This window comes from Heteronotia binoei, chromosome 5, assembly GCF_032191835.1.
Source record: "Heteronotia binoei isolate CCM8104 ecotype False Entrance Well chromosome 5, APGP_CSIRO_Hbin_v1, whole genome shotgun sequence".
Taxonomy (NCBI): Eukaryota; Metazoa; Chordata; class Lepidosauria; order Squamata; family Gekkonidae; genus Heteronotia; species Heteronotia binoei.
In genome coordinates this window covers 126,229,987-126,244,204 of record NC_083227.1, presented here as the reverse complement: position 1 = coordinate 126,244,204, position 14,218 = coordinate 126,229,987, and the positions used below count along the sequence as shown (strand labels likewise).

The window sequence follows — 14,218 nt, the reverse complement described above, 5'->3', positions numbered from 1 at the left end:
GAGAACTGCTTAAGAGTAGACTCTGGGAAGAAGTTGAGCCACATACCAGCACCTAGTATAAAAGTAGTGTATTTACAAACTATATACAATACAACTAGTGCAGTGAATAACATTAAACTGAGTGACAAAGTGCTACGCCAGGAACCAAGTCTCGACTGAGAGAAATTCTGTCTGGCACAGTAGTCCTTATATATACAGCACAGCCAATCACGGCAGTCCATACAGTTGCTGACTTCAGCAGGTGCTTTCCCCTGGTAACAGTCCAGCCAGAACTGGCTCACTTCCAAGGTTGATCTGACCTGACCTGTCAGATGCTGTCACTGTAGATCCACCTGCTGCTTCATTCTTCTGTCATGCTATGGACGGAGGACTCAATATACTGACAGTCGCATCACTGGGAGCTTCAAAATCAATAGGGGCGATGCTTTCTCAAGAAGCCATAAAGGAACTACAGAATTCTATGCAATTATACTTCATGAATGCATTGAGTTAAGTACAGGCAAATTTAACAGAACAAATAGATGGAGTAAATAAGAAATTAGATGGCCTGCAAAAGCAATTGACAGAAACAAAGGAAGAGATTTTTGGTTTCACACAATCTGTAAAATTTATGAAAGGAAAGATGGAAGTAGTGAATGAAAAACTTGAAGAGATTGATACAATTCAAAAAATAGAAGGGGACAGACTTCCTGTTTGGCTGGAAGACAGTCTGCAGCTCCCTAACAGAGGGGGATTTTATTGTCACTGTTCAGGGTATTAAAGACCCCTGATAAGGTCTATGCTCATTAACCCTAGGCAAGGGTTAACCCAAGACGACTTATCTTCCTTTAATGCTGTTGATATCGAACTGGAGCAGTCAGGGAGCTGACTCCTTCATTTCTTGATGTCCGGCAATGGAATGTCAACCATCGTCTGCAGTGACTCTAAAGTGACTTCGGTCACTTAAGGCTGTCGGAATCCAAGCACGCTAGAAGGACTGATTTTAATTGCAAGAAAATAGCAGCCGGGGGAGTTGAGAACATCTAAAAGGTAGACTCATCATTCTTATCTTCACTCTGAGAGACTTTGAATATAGTTTAAACACTGAGTGGATTAATAACAGACGAAGGCAAAGCATAATTGAATGAAAAAAAACTTTTACCTTGTTAAGCTGAGCTCTGTGGCTTTGGATGTGAACAACAGCAAAAAAAAACAAAAAACCTTTCAAGATAAGAGTGAAAGTTGGCAATGGGAGGCTGGTGACGCAGAAGAAAGAAAAGAGAGTTGCCGTGTATATATGCCCATAAACTGCAGAACCTAGAATGAACTGAGCTGAGTGGGGGCACAGCAGGAAAAGAATTCAGCTTGGGAAAACTGAACGCCGTAAAAACAATTGCCTTCAAAGATATTTTGGAGAAAGGACATATTGTTGTGAATTTTTGTGGTTGCGGTTTCTTCATGCAGCTCAAAAAACTGCGAGATTAGACACGAGATCAGTCTAAGCTGTGACAGGAAGTGAAACTAAAAGGGGCTGGACAATAAATCAGAGCCTATAAGGACAACAAGAGCTGTGACATCCGACCTTTGAACTAGGAAGGAATTGAGTCCAAGACTCAGATCAAGAAAGACGAAGAGAGACCTCTCTAGGCTGGAACTGTACCATAGAGAAATAACGATTGCCATTTTAAAAGGGAGAAAAACTGTCAAAATTGTTAAAATTCAATATCTTTGCTCAGGAAGAAGGGAGAAAAACGAAACTAGTCTCATCTGAAAGAACTGGCTCTAAGCTATTGGATTGGATGCTAAATTTTATGTGGGGATTTTTTTAAGGTTTGGTGATTTTTTATATGTCAGTAGAAAGAACAACACGTGCAAGAGCCCAATCATTTGACAAGATGCAGGCTCAATTTGACGCTCTGGAGGCAAAAATGTTAAAAGCTATGGACAAATTGCATTTGGCAATAAAAAAAGATATTAAAAAAGAAGTTGGAGACCTTAAGAAGGAGATAGAGAATTTTAAGGAAGAGACTCAAAATAAAGTGAAAGAGGTAGAGATGAAAGTGGATACACAGGCCTCTGCCTTGCTAAAAATTCAAGAAAAGGTCATAATACACGACTGTAAGTTGCTGGAGTCACAAGTGCGTCTAAGAGGGGTACCTGAAAAAGAAGACACAGACTTAAAAGGCTATATGGTGGATATCATCACTGAGTACATAGAAGAAGACCCTGACAGATTTAAGAGTATGTTGGAGGGTGCCTACAGAGTCAACTCAGTTTATGCGAAAAATAAAGGTCTGCCAAGAGACATCGTCATAAGATTAAGATCAAAAGAAGTGGCAGAGAAAATTTTGAGGAAAGGGTACCAAAAAGCCTGAAACGCTTGGGACTCTTTAGCTTGGAGAAACGTCGACTGCGGGGTGACATGATAGAGGTTTACAAGATAATGCATGGGATGGAGAAAGTAGAGAAAGTAGTACTTTTCTCCTTTTCTCACAATACAAGAACTCGTGGGCATTCGATGAAATTGCTGAGCAGAAAGGTTAAAACGGATAAAAGGAAGTACTTCTTCACCCAAAGGGTGATTATCATGTGGAATTCACTGCCACAGGAGGTGGTGGCGGCCACAAGTATAGCCACCTTCAAGAGGGGTTTAGATAAAAATATGGAGCAGAGGTCCATCAGTAGCTATTAGCCACAGTGTATGTGTGTATATAAAAAATTTTTTGCCACTGTGTGACACAGAGTGTTGGACTTGATGGGCCGTTGGCCTGATCCAACATGGCTTCTCTTATGTTCTTATATAGTGCTCAACTTAGAATGTTAAAAAAGGCTGTGAAAGATCACACAGTGAAAAAGGGTGGGGGAAATCACACAATTAAGGGCATTGTAGGAAACTATGGAAATTTTAAAGAGCACTACAGCAATTCAGAAGCTCAATGAAGGAGTAGAAAATGGAAGAAAGCAGTTTTCTCAAAAGTGGCTCAACCACGTTTTGTTAATTGGACACAAGCAAGTTTGTTAGTTGGACACAAACAGGAAAATAAATTCTGCTTACTAAAACAGATCTGTCTGAAATGACAGAAAAAACCCATTAGCAACCAGTTACTAAAATGGAATACAAAGACAGTTTGAAAAGGGCACTGCTTCATATACAACTGACAATATCTGGGCTCTGCTATAAAGTGTGTAAGGGTTGTGTTTTCATGGGGTTTTTTTTACCTTCCATCTCTCTTTATTTACATCAACTTGATGAACTCAATTAGTTTCTTTTTGAAGTGAATAAACACAATTAACCTGGGTCATACTGAACTTCCATAGGTACCCTCAAGAATTTCAGTGCAAAGTGAAAAATTGCAAGTGACCCACAGAAAAGACAGCTTGTGACTAGGGTTGACAGGTCCCCCTGGCCACTGGCAGAGGAGTAGGCAGGGTTGGGTTGCCAGTTCCAAATTGGAAAAGTCCTACAGACTTGGGGTTCAGCCCAGAGAGAACAGAGAGCTCAATGGGTACAATGCCATAGAGTCCACCCTCCAAAGCATCCATTTTCACCAAGGGAACTGATCTCTGTTGTCTGGAGATGAATTGTAACTCCAGGGAATGCCCAGGTACCACCCGGAGGCTGGCATCCCTGCTTATGACCCACTTGCTGTGGGGCTTTTTGTTGTTCAGTTGCACAGTTGAGTCCTTTGCGACCCCATGGACAAAGTAACGCCAGGCCCTCCTGTCTTCCACCATCCTCCAAAGTCTGCTCAAATTTGCGTTTGTTACATTAGTAACGCTGTCCAGCCATCTCATCTTTTGCTGTTCCCTTCTTCTTTTGCCTTCTATCTTTCCCAGCATCAGGATCTTCTTCAGTGAGTGCTCCCTTCTCATTTGGTGGCCAAAGTATTTGAGCTTCAGCTTCAGCATCTGACCTTCCAGGGAACAGTCAGGGAAATTGATATCCCTTAGGACTGACTGATTTGATCTTCTTGCAGTCCAAGAGACTCTCAGGAGTCTCCTCCAGCACCACAGCTCAAAAGCATGTATTCTTCTGCGCTCAGCCTTCCTTATAGTCCAGCTCTCACAGCCATACATTACTACTAGGAATACCGTTGCTTTGACTATACGGACTTTTGTTGGCAGGGTGATGTCTCTACTTTTTATTATACTGCCCAGGTTCACCATAGCTGTCCTCCCTAGGAGCAAACATCTTTTAATTTCATGGCTACAGTCACCATCTGCAGTGATCTTGGATCCCAGAAATGTGAAGTCTGTCATGACTTCCATGTCTTCCCCTTCTATTTGCCAAGGTGTGATGGGGCCGAATGCCATGATCTTAGCTTTTTTGATGTTGAGTTTCAAGTCTACTTTTGTGCTCTCCTCTTTCACCCTCAACAAGAGGTTCTTTAGGTCCTCTTCACTTTCTGCCATTAGAGTGGTGTCATCTACATATCTAAGGTTGTTGATGTTTTCCCCGGCAATCTTAATTCCGGCTTCTGCTTCATCCAGGCCAGCATTCCGCATGATGTACTCTGCATATAAATTAAATAAGCAGGGTGACAGTATACATCCTTGTCGAACTCCTTTTCCTATTCTAAACCAATCAGTTGTTCCATATCCCGTTCTGACAGTTGCTTCTTGATCCTTATACAGGTTTCTCAGGAGACATGTGAGGTGGTCTGGTACTCCCATCTCTTTAAGGACTTGCCACAGTTTGTTGTGATCCACACAATCAAAGGTTTTAGCATAATCAATGAAACAGAAATAGATGTTTTTCTGATATTCCTGTGCTTTCTCTATAATCCAGTGAATGTTGGTAATTTGATCTCTAGTTCCTCTACCTCTCCAAAACCCAGCTTGAACTTCTGATAGTTCCCGATCTACATACTGCTGAAGCCTAGCTTGTAGGATCTTTAACATGACCTTGCTGGCATGTGAAATGAGTGCAATGGTGCGATAGTTTGAACATTCCTTGGCATTACCCTTCTTTGGGATTGGAATATAAACTGACCTTTTCCAATCCTGTGGCCACTGCTGCGTTTTCCAAATTTGTTGATATAATGTGTGCATCACTTTAACAGCATCATCTTTTAGGACTTTGAATAGCTCAACTGGGATACCGTCATCTTCGCTTGCTTTGTTGTTAGACATGCTTTTTAAGGCCCATTTGACTTCACACTCCAGGATGTCTAGCTTGAGGTCAGCGATTTCACCGTCATGGTTGTCAAGGACATTGAGATCCTTCTTGTATAATTCTTCTGTGTATTCTTGCCACTTCTTCCTGATCTCTTCTGCTTCTGTTAGGTCACTACCGTTTTTGTCCTTTATCATGGCCATCTTTGCATGAAACATACCCTTGATTTCTCCAGTTTTCTTGAAAAGATCTCTTGTCCTTCCCATTCTATTATTTTCCTCTATTCCTTTGTATTGTTCCTTCAGGAAGGCCTCTTTATCTCTCCTTGCTGTTCTCTGAAAATCTCCATTCAGTAGGGTGAATTTTTCCTTTGCACCTTTGCCTTTCACTTTCCTTCTTTCCTCAGCTATTTGTAAAGCCTCATGAGACAGCCACTTTGCTTTCTTGCATTTATTTTTTTGGGGATGGTTCTGATTCCTGCCTTCTGTACAATGTCATGAACCTCCATCCATAGTTCTTCCGGTACTCTGTCTATCAACTTTAGTTCCTTAAACCTATTCTTCACCTTCTCTGCATATTCATAAGAGATGGAAAACCACCGCCTTCCCAAGATTGCCCTGTATGGCGAACTTTCCACCGGCCATCAAATAGAGGGGCACCAAAGAAGAGGTAGAAGGACTCCTTGAAAAAATCCCTTGGTACCTGTTGCATCAACCATCACCAGTGGTCTGACCTAGGCTCAGATCGCAAAGCATGGAGGCACACCATCCACCAGGCTGTCTCTTCCTTTGAGAACACACGCATAACTGGTCTTGAGGACAAAAGGAGATTGAGGAAGAATCGCACAGCTACAGCACCATCCCCAAATCAGACTTTTCCCTGTAGCCACTGTGGCCGGACCTGCCTGTCCCGCATTGGTCTTGTCAGCCACCAGCGAGCCTGCAGCAGACGTGGACTACTGCACCCTTCTTAAATCTTCGTTCGCGAAGTCAAGCCGAGAGAGAGAGAGATCAAGGTCAGACCTGAATGGCCTAATGGCTTCTCCAGTTTTCTTCAGTTTAAGCCTGAATTTTGCAATGAGTAGCTCATGATCTGAGCCGCAGTCAGCTCCAGGTGTTGTTTTTGCTGACAGTAAGGAGCTTCTCCATCTTTGACTGCAGAGTATATAATCAATCTGATTTCTGTGTCACCCATCAGGTAATGTCCATATGTAGAGTCGCCTTTTAGGTTGTTGGAAGAGGGTGTTCACTATGACCAGCTTGTTCTCTTGATAAAATTCTATTAGCCTTTGCCTGGTTTCATTTTGTTATCCAAGGCCAAACTTGTCAGTTGTTCTGGTTACCTTTTGACTTCCTACTTTGGCATTCCAGTCCCCTGTGATGAGGACATCTTTTTTTGGTGTTAATTCTAGAAGGTGTTGTAGATCTTCATAGAACTGGTCCACTTCAGCCTCTTTTACATCAGTGATTGGGGCATAGACTTGGATTACTGTGATACTGAATGGTTTGCCTTGGATACAGACCGAGATCAGTCTGTCATTTTTGAGATTGTATCCCATTACTGCCTTCCTCACTCTCTTGTTAACTATAAGGGCCACACCATTTCTTCTATGGGACTCTTGCCCACAATAATAAATGTAGGGATCCTCTGAATTCGCCCATTCCCATCCATTTTAGTTCGCTGATTCCCAAGATGTCGATGTTCAGTCTTGCCATCTCTTGTTTGACTACATCCAGCTTACCTTGATTCATAGATCTTACATTCCACGTTCCAATGCAGTATTGTTCTTTGCAGCATCGGACTGTTCTTTCACCATCAGACACATCCACAGCTGAGCGTCCTTTTGGCTTTGGCCCAGCTGTTTCACTCTTTCTGTGGTTACTTGGACTTGCCCTCTGCTTTTCCCCAGTAGCATATTGGGCACCTTCTGACCTGAGGGGCTCATCTTCCAGCACCATATCTTTTAACCTTTTGTTACTGTCCATGGGATTTTCTTGGCAAGGATACTGAAGTGGGTTGCCATTTCCTTCCCCAGTGGATCATATTTTGTCTGGGTTCTCAGCTGTGGCCTGTCCATCTTTGGTGGCCCTGCATGGCATAGCCCACAGCCTCACTGAACTGCGCAAGCCCTCTCGCCACGTCAAGGCAGCAATCCATGAGAAAGTTGTGGGGCTACATCAGGGTAAATAACTGATCTCAGATTTAACACTGTAATTTAATTTCACATAATACTTCTTCAATACAGTCAGATTTTAATTTATTGTCTACCATTAGAGGAAATCAAAATTTCTGTTGTACTTCTGTTTGATTTCAAAATGAGAGGCATGATTGGCTGTTCAGATATTTCTGTTCATGTATGTAAATTAATTAATGTGGTGATTTGATTCTTACATCTTGGACAGGATGTTGACAGCAACACCAAATAAAGTTCTACCACCCTCAAGTGGGGTTTGTTTGCCACTGATTTTAGTGGGATATGGTGACTCAAGAAATAGCAGAAGGAGGTGAATAAGCACAGTTACTACCAATTTGTGTCCTACCTCTCTTTATATTTTTATCAAAAGAGCTCAGAAGAGCAGACATGGTTCCCCCCACCCCCAACAATGTCACTTTGAAGAGGTTAAGCTGAGAGAAAGTGACCAGTTCAAGGTCACCCAGTGAGCTTCATAACCAAGTGGGGACTTGCAACCAAGTTTTCTCAGGTCACACTCACCAGTATCTTCACAACATGCAACGATACGGACAGCTAAAGTAAAGAAAAATTACATTTTTCCCATTAAAAATGCTACACTTCCATCAGTTTCACAAAGATTATGTGACGTTTGTATCCCCTCCCACTTTTTAAATACTAATTGAGAAGAACGGGTTCCAATGTAGACACTCCCTCTTTGCAAACTTTACATCATTGGGAACCTTCCTTTAAACCACACTTTGGCGCCATGACTGGGTTCTGGAAATCCTATGGTAACACATCTAGATATTTGGATTTAAACTTCTGGACCTGGCCTATGACACCTGAGATCAGTATATACAAAGTTTAGGAATGGACAGAGCTCAGAATTCCAGAAAATACATGACAGATATTTCCTTAATGACTTCTTTTCTAAGAATTGGTTGTGAACTGGGATTTGTTCAAACTTCCTGTCCTTGACAGGCACTATTAAATGCTGCTACATTGCTCAGTTAGCTGGAAGACAAGGAAGGAAACAGGATACTATGTAAGCCCTTAAAAAGTAAGATGCAAGCAAGCTAATGGAGGAAGTCCCAACTTTTCAGAGTGCCTGTTTATAAATAATGTTTTATTACAATGACATTTTGTAGGAAGCCAATGAGGGACAATTTCCTAATGCTTTCTTTTCTAAGAACTAGCTGTGCAGTTGCTCACAGCTGACAGGCACTACTTAATTCAGTTACACTGTGCAGCATGCTAGATGTCTGGGCAGCACAAAAGTCTTTTAAAATCAAGTAATGGAACGAAACATACCTTATGTTTTCATAATGCCCTTTGAATTGAATGGTATTCTGTAGGGCAAGGCCTAAGCGAAATTTCTCTGAGATTGGTAAAAATTTGTAAACTGTGTTCCTGTAAACTCCCAATATTCACACATACAATGTGTGAGTCATAGAAAGAAACCTTATACTGTATTTCTGATATGGCAAAAATGAACTACATCCAGTGCAGCTGTCCTGGAGCCAGAATTCCTATCCATATGTTTAGTTCTTGTCTAAAGGGCCAGTCTGCATGTAATAGAAATTCCTAATCACAACTACAGAAAAAAGGTGTTATCATAGCAGCTTATTCTATAAATACATGAAAAAACTGGCTTTTCTCATTCTTAAACCACATCTCAGCTTCAGTCCACAGGCAGCATCTCTCTCTCCCCCCCCCCACCCCCCCGCCTCAGTGCCACTAGGATTTTTTCAAGTTTTTTTAAAAATGGTAGTTGAATATCATTATAATGTTATAACCAGTTGTATATCAGATTCTCTAAATGCCCAGCTTTTTTTGAGTAAAGGGAAAGACATCCCTGCAACTAAAGAAGTGAGAGGCATACTTTTTTTTCAAAATGAAAGCTAGGAAGAGAGAGAACATTTAACATACAATATACATAAGGAAGAATGCAGGAGTCAAGTTGCACCTTTAAGACCAACAAAGTTTTATTCAGAATTATAATATAGTGGGTTCCACGCAATGAAGAGATGCTGTTGTAGCGATCATAGCTCTTTTATTAAGAACAGAATGGTAATGGCTGGACTCTAAAACTACTCCGGAACTGAGCCAACGGGACCAACTATATTCACTTCAAGGTTCCCATGCTAGGACGCCATTGGATCATTCAAGCCAGCAGGAGGCCCATGATTGGGGCAGGGCAGCAGGGATTTGGATCCTACTACCCATTGTAACTGAGTCCGCAAGCTCAGTCCTACAGGCTCCAATGAGCCAGGCAGGAACCAGTTGATACATACTATTGATCAGCATACACTACAAGAATGTAAGCTTTCGTGTGCTAGAAGCGCACTTCATCAGACAGTAAGGTGGAATGGCAAGCAGTCCTAAATATATAGAAAGTGGAAATGATTTTGCATACTAATTCATTGCCCATTTTCTCTATATTTAGGACTGCTTGCCATTTCACCTTATTGTATGATGAAGTGTGCTTCTAGCACATGAAAGCTTACATTCTGAATAAAACTTTGTTGGTCTTGAAGGTGAAACTTGACTCCTGCTTTGTTCTACAGCTTCAGACCAACATGGCTGCCCACCTAAATCTATACAATATACATATTAGGGTTGCTGGGTTTGTGCTGGAAAATACCTGAAGACTTTGGGGGTAGATCTGTGAGAGGGCAGGCTTTGGGGAGGGGAAGAGTTTCAGCATGGTACACTGCCATAGAGTCCACCCTTCAAGCAGCCATTTTCTCCAGGGGAGCTGATCTCTGCCAGCTGGAGATCAGTTGTAGAAGTGGGAGATCTCCAGGCCCCACCTTGAGGCTGACAACCCTAATTGGCATAACCTTAAAACAATTTTGAACTGCTACTTAAAAAAAAGCCCTCTGGTGGCAAGGCTGCTATGGTTACAGGGACAGAGGAATGGCTGGTGTCTCAGCAGGGCCAGAAAATTTCTCACCTACAAGGTAGTCCCCCCCTCCCCCCCATTTGTTGTGATTGCATTCCAATGACTTCACAGCAAAGCACATTTGGGAATGATTGGAGAGGTGTACAAAGTACCATGACGCTGTGGGGAAGAGGGAAAATATCCATAGGAATTTGGAAATCACAGCATCAATAGAGAAATTTTTTGAGCACTGAAAACATTTAACATACAATATCTTATAATTTATTTTACAGCTCTGGAAGGGAGGGGGGTGCTGAATCTGAGAGATTGCCCAAGATAACTTAGTAAATTGGTGGCAGGCAGGACAGAAACTGGGGACTTCCAAAAATTCATACTGCTTTCAAAGAAAACCTCCCACTAATGCACATACATTCATACACCCCCTTCCCAATTCCAAAACTACTAATTCTATAAGATCCTGTGTTGTGAGCCTGCTCAGTATTCTCACTTTTTGAATACAGGAGTTTTACTCTAGTGACTTCCAGATTCTAGAACAGTTCCCCACAGACTGTGTGTCAAACACTTACTTTGTTCCCTTTTAGGCATCAATTTAAAATGTTTTTAGTTGCCTAGGTCTTTGCTGTTATTTGATCACTGTTCAATTTGTTCTGTATTTATGATTTCTCTCCCACCTGTTTAAAGTTGGTTCTGGACCCCCTTGTAAGGCTACATTAAGTGGAAAGACTTGTACCCTAAGTCTTTTATTGATTATGTGGAATAGTGGTTAAAAGTGGTGGACTGTAATTTGGAGAATCACATTTGATTCCCCACTCCCTCCCATGCAGCCAGCTGGGTGACCTTGGGCCAGTCAGAGTTCTCTCCAAACTCTATCTCCGCAAGCAATATTCCGAAGCTGTGGAGTCTTGTGAGCAAAAATTTTACTTCATGAGCTACTGGCATTAAAGTTTTGAGCTACTACATAAATTATTTGCTCTGGGGCCATTTTTCTTGAGCTAAGACAAAAATGTGTGAGCCAAAGGCTAAAAAATCATGAGCTAGCTCACACTAACTCAGCTTAGAGGGAACACTGCTCACAAGGTGTCTGTTATGGGGAGAGGAAGGGTGGGTGATTGCAAGTCACTTTGAGACTCTCTATCCTAAGGATAGAGAAAAGCAGGATATACAAACCAACTTAAGTTCCTCTTCTTCTGTCCTATTGGACCTCCAGCAAACACATAATTCTATGTTTCCAATGTGCCATCAAAAGAAGGGCAAATTAATGACCGCTGATCTTGAATTAAATCAGTTCTGATAGCCTGCCCTGGCACTTAAGTTCATCTGCACTGTCCCCAGTTTCCTCCATCACCACTTAAATTCCAGAAGGATAGCTATGTTAATTGTAATTTAATGGTATGGATTTTTGTAAGTCGGTGCTTACTATGCCTTCCAGGTGTTCCTGTATCTGACAAAGTTTCAGGTGGATAGCCACATTGGTTTGCAGTAGAAAAGCACCCCAGAAAGAAGATTTCCAGGCTAGAAGCTTTGGAATGACTTTTCACGGAGTATACATGCTTTACTGTTACCGGCAGAGGGTTACTTATCAGACGTAACGGTGTTGGTCTGCGGCTTTTACTAAAAAATCTAAGTGAATTTTCCACCTGAATTTTTTTTTAAAGTTTAGCTATTCTACACTGAAAATATGACATAGCCACGGTGTTTTAATAAGTTAATCATAACCATGATTAAGAACTTCAGTGCCGCTCCTTTTGGCTATGCGATCCTGCCCGTCCCAAGCGCGCCCGAAAGACAAGCAAAGACACTCTATGATCATCCCTTGTTCCTAGATAGGCTCTTGACTGGCGCTTCTCACTTATGGACTTTCTCAGTCTATGGTTTTTCGCCCTTGCTGATTTCCCCTACGCAGGATATTCATACCTTGAATGACCTATAGACACAGGAAGAACTTGTGGAGGCTGAAGTTCCGGTGCGGTGCCTGGATTAGGCTGTGGTGCCCCCGCCAAGGCATTCATTGCTGAGGCATCTCCCGCTCTCTCTCTCTTTCTTTTCCTTTGCGGATGTTACGGTTGTCTTGAGTAGAGTGGCCCAATCCTGCTCCTCGGCATGCTGAGGCTGCGGAGTTTTCTCCTCAGGACCGGCCCGTCCCGCGCGCCCGGGTAAGTTCGGGCTCGCGCCATCCCCAGGAACGGTTGCCTTGGATGGATCGGCTCCTCTTTAGTAAGCGAGCTGTGCGGGACATGTGTTCCCTTCTGCTTCCCTGTACGTCAGCCTGCTGCTAGCGATGCTAAGTGCTGCACTAATATCGGAGGCAAGTGAAGGTGATGGAGGGGCGCTTGGAGGCTGTGGGGTCCATTAGTAGGAGGATGGAGAAAGATTTACAGAAAAACTGCCCAGATCGGGGCACAATTCTTATTTACAGCCGTTCTCCAATGGAATGAAAGATAAAGTCTCTTCTAGAAGGTTTTTCCCCCTGCAATTAGGTTTGCTAACCTCCCGGTAGGGCCTCAAATTCTCCTGAGATGACAACTGGTTTCCAGATCACAGAGATAGCTCCTCTGGGTAAAATGGCAGCTTTAAAGGGCAAACAGCATGGTATCACATGGATTCTAGGTGAAATCCCTCCCCAAATGCTCCCATCGGCAGGCAATATCCCTTAATCTCCAGGAATTTCCAAGCTAGATTTGGCTGCCTTATTGGACATTGAGATTTTCACAGTTTTTGCATCACAACTGTTGTGATGGCCCTAAAGGATTTGTATGACAGAATCCAAAGCATACTGTACAAGCTCATGTGTGCATTTTTCTGGCAGAAATTCTATCTGTGAGAAATAATATATGCAGTAGGTGTAGATTTGTTATACATGCCTTTAATGTTGTTGAGCAGAAGCTACTTAAGGTGGGACTTGAAGTGGCAGTTTTAAAAGCTTTGCTTTGTATTAAGTTGTATTTATTTGTTTTAGGGCTTTTCTACATGGGATATTTAGTGGTGCTTTTGGTAAACAGAATTTTTTTTTTTTTTGCTTTCCACAGCAGCATGACATAGTCGTGCAGCTCATGGGTTTCCCCAAGCTTTTCTCTGATCCTTCCCAACTCTGCATTGCTGCAAAGTTTTGAGAACAATCACAGCATGTACAAGATGGCTGCCATGTAGGTGGGAAAGTCTGGATTTTCCTGGTCTTACCCACAGTTGCAATCAAATGGGCATTTTGGCCCAACATAGTCACTTTTCCCCTGTGGATTAAAAGGGCTTGGTCAGACAGACACAGCTGTCAGCTGTTCCCCAGTCTCACTCACCTTGCTTTATGAGTCCGAGATGGAGTAAACAGCCATCAGGTGACACCCCGGTGCTGACAGTTTCCTGTGCATGCATTGAACATTCCCAGATGGCTGAATGTGGGAGAATGTGCACACAACGAATTGGCAGCGCAAACCCACGAGTTCGTTCCAGGTTTTTCTCCCCATTCTGCTGTCCATGGTGCGCATATGCAAGGAATATTTAAAACAATAACCCAGACTACACTAAGGGGATGGCGCACTGCAACAATGTGAATGCTCCACTGTGGCCCTCCTGGGGTATACAGGCACTGTGCACTGCAGTGGTGGGAAGGGTGGGATATAAATCAAATACATGAATAAATAAACAAACCTTGTTGCTGCTGTACTGTATCTGTAGCTGTACCAGGTAAGGGAAACCACACAAGTCTGTCCCTGTGTGGAAACCACCACTGTAATAGCCATTCTCCTAAAAGCTACCAGAAGGCTTTTTTTGGGAGGGAGGGAGGTTTTAAAAAACAGTAATCAATGTTCTCAACATACTGATAGAAAAGTTTTGTAAATTATGGTCTTAAAAAAAAAATCCTCAGAAAAGACCCAGTGTTGGATGGCACAAAAATAGGGGCAGGCAAAATGCAAGGGAAGCTGTCTACTAGCAAGCTTGTTGCTGCTATGCTGCATGAGTAGCTGCAGCAACAACGGAGTTTCCGTTGGAGAGGGCTGTTGTGTGGAAAGCCCTTCTACTCTGCCCTCCTCTCAAATCTCAGATCATCCCA

General features: G+C 42.6%; 1 protein-coding gene across 2 annotated transcripts in view; it reads left to right on the top strand.

Annotated features, from left to right (window-relative positions):
• The first annotated feature begins 12,107 nt into the window (after positions 1-12,107).
• Positions 12,108-14,218, top strand: part of HMGXB3 (HMG-box containing 3) — a 37,147-nt gene continuing 35,036 nt past the window's right edge. Inside the window, exon 1 of one of the 2 annotated variants that reach the window (XM_060240321.1) lies at positions 12,108-12,326. The gene's annotated coding sequence lies outside the window, so the exon portion shown is untranslated. Of the gene's footprint in view, positions 12,327-13,178; positions 13,321-14,218 lie in introns of those variants that run through there. The other variant, XM_060240322.1, reaches the window with a different exon arrangement.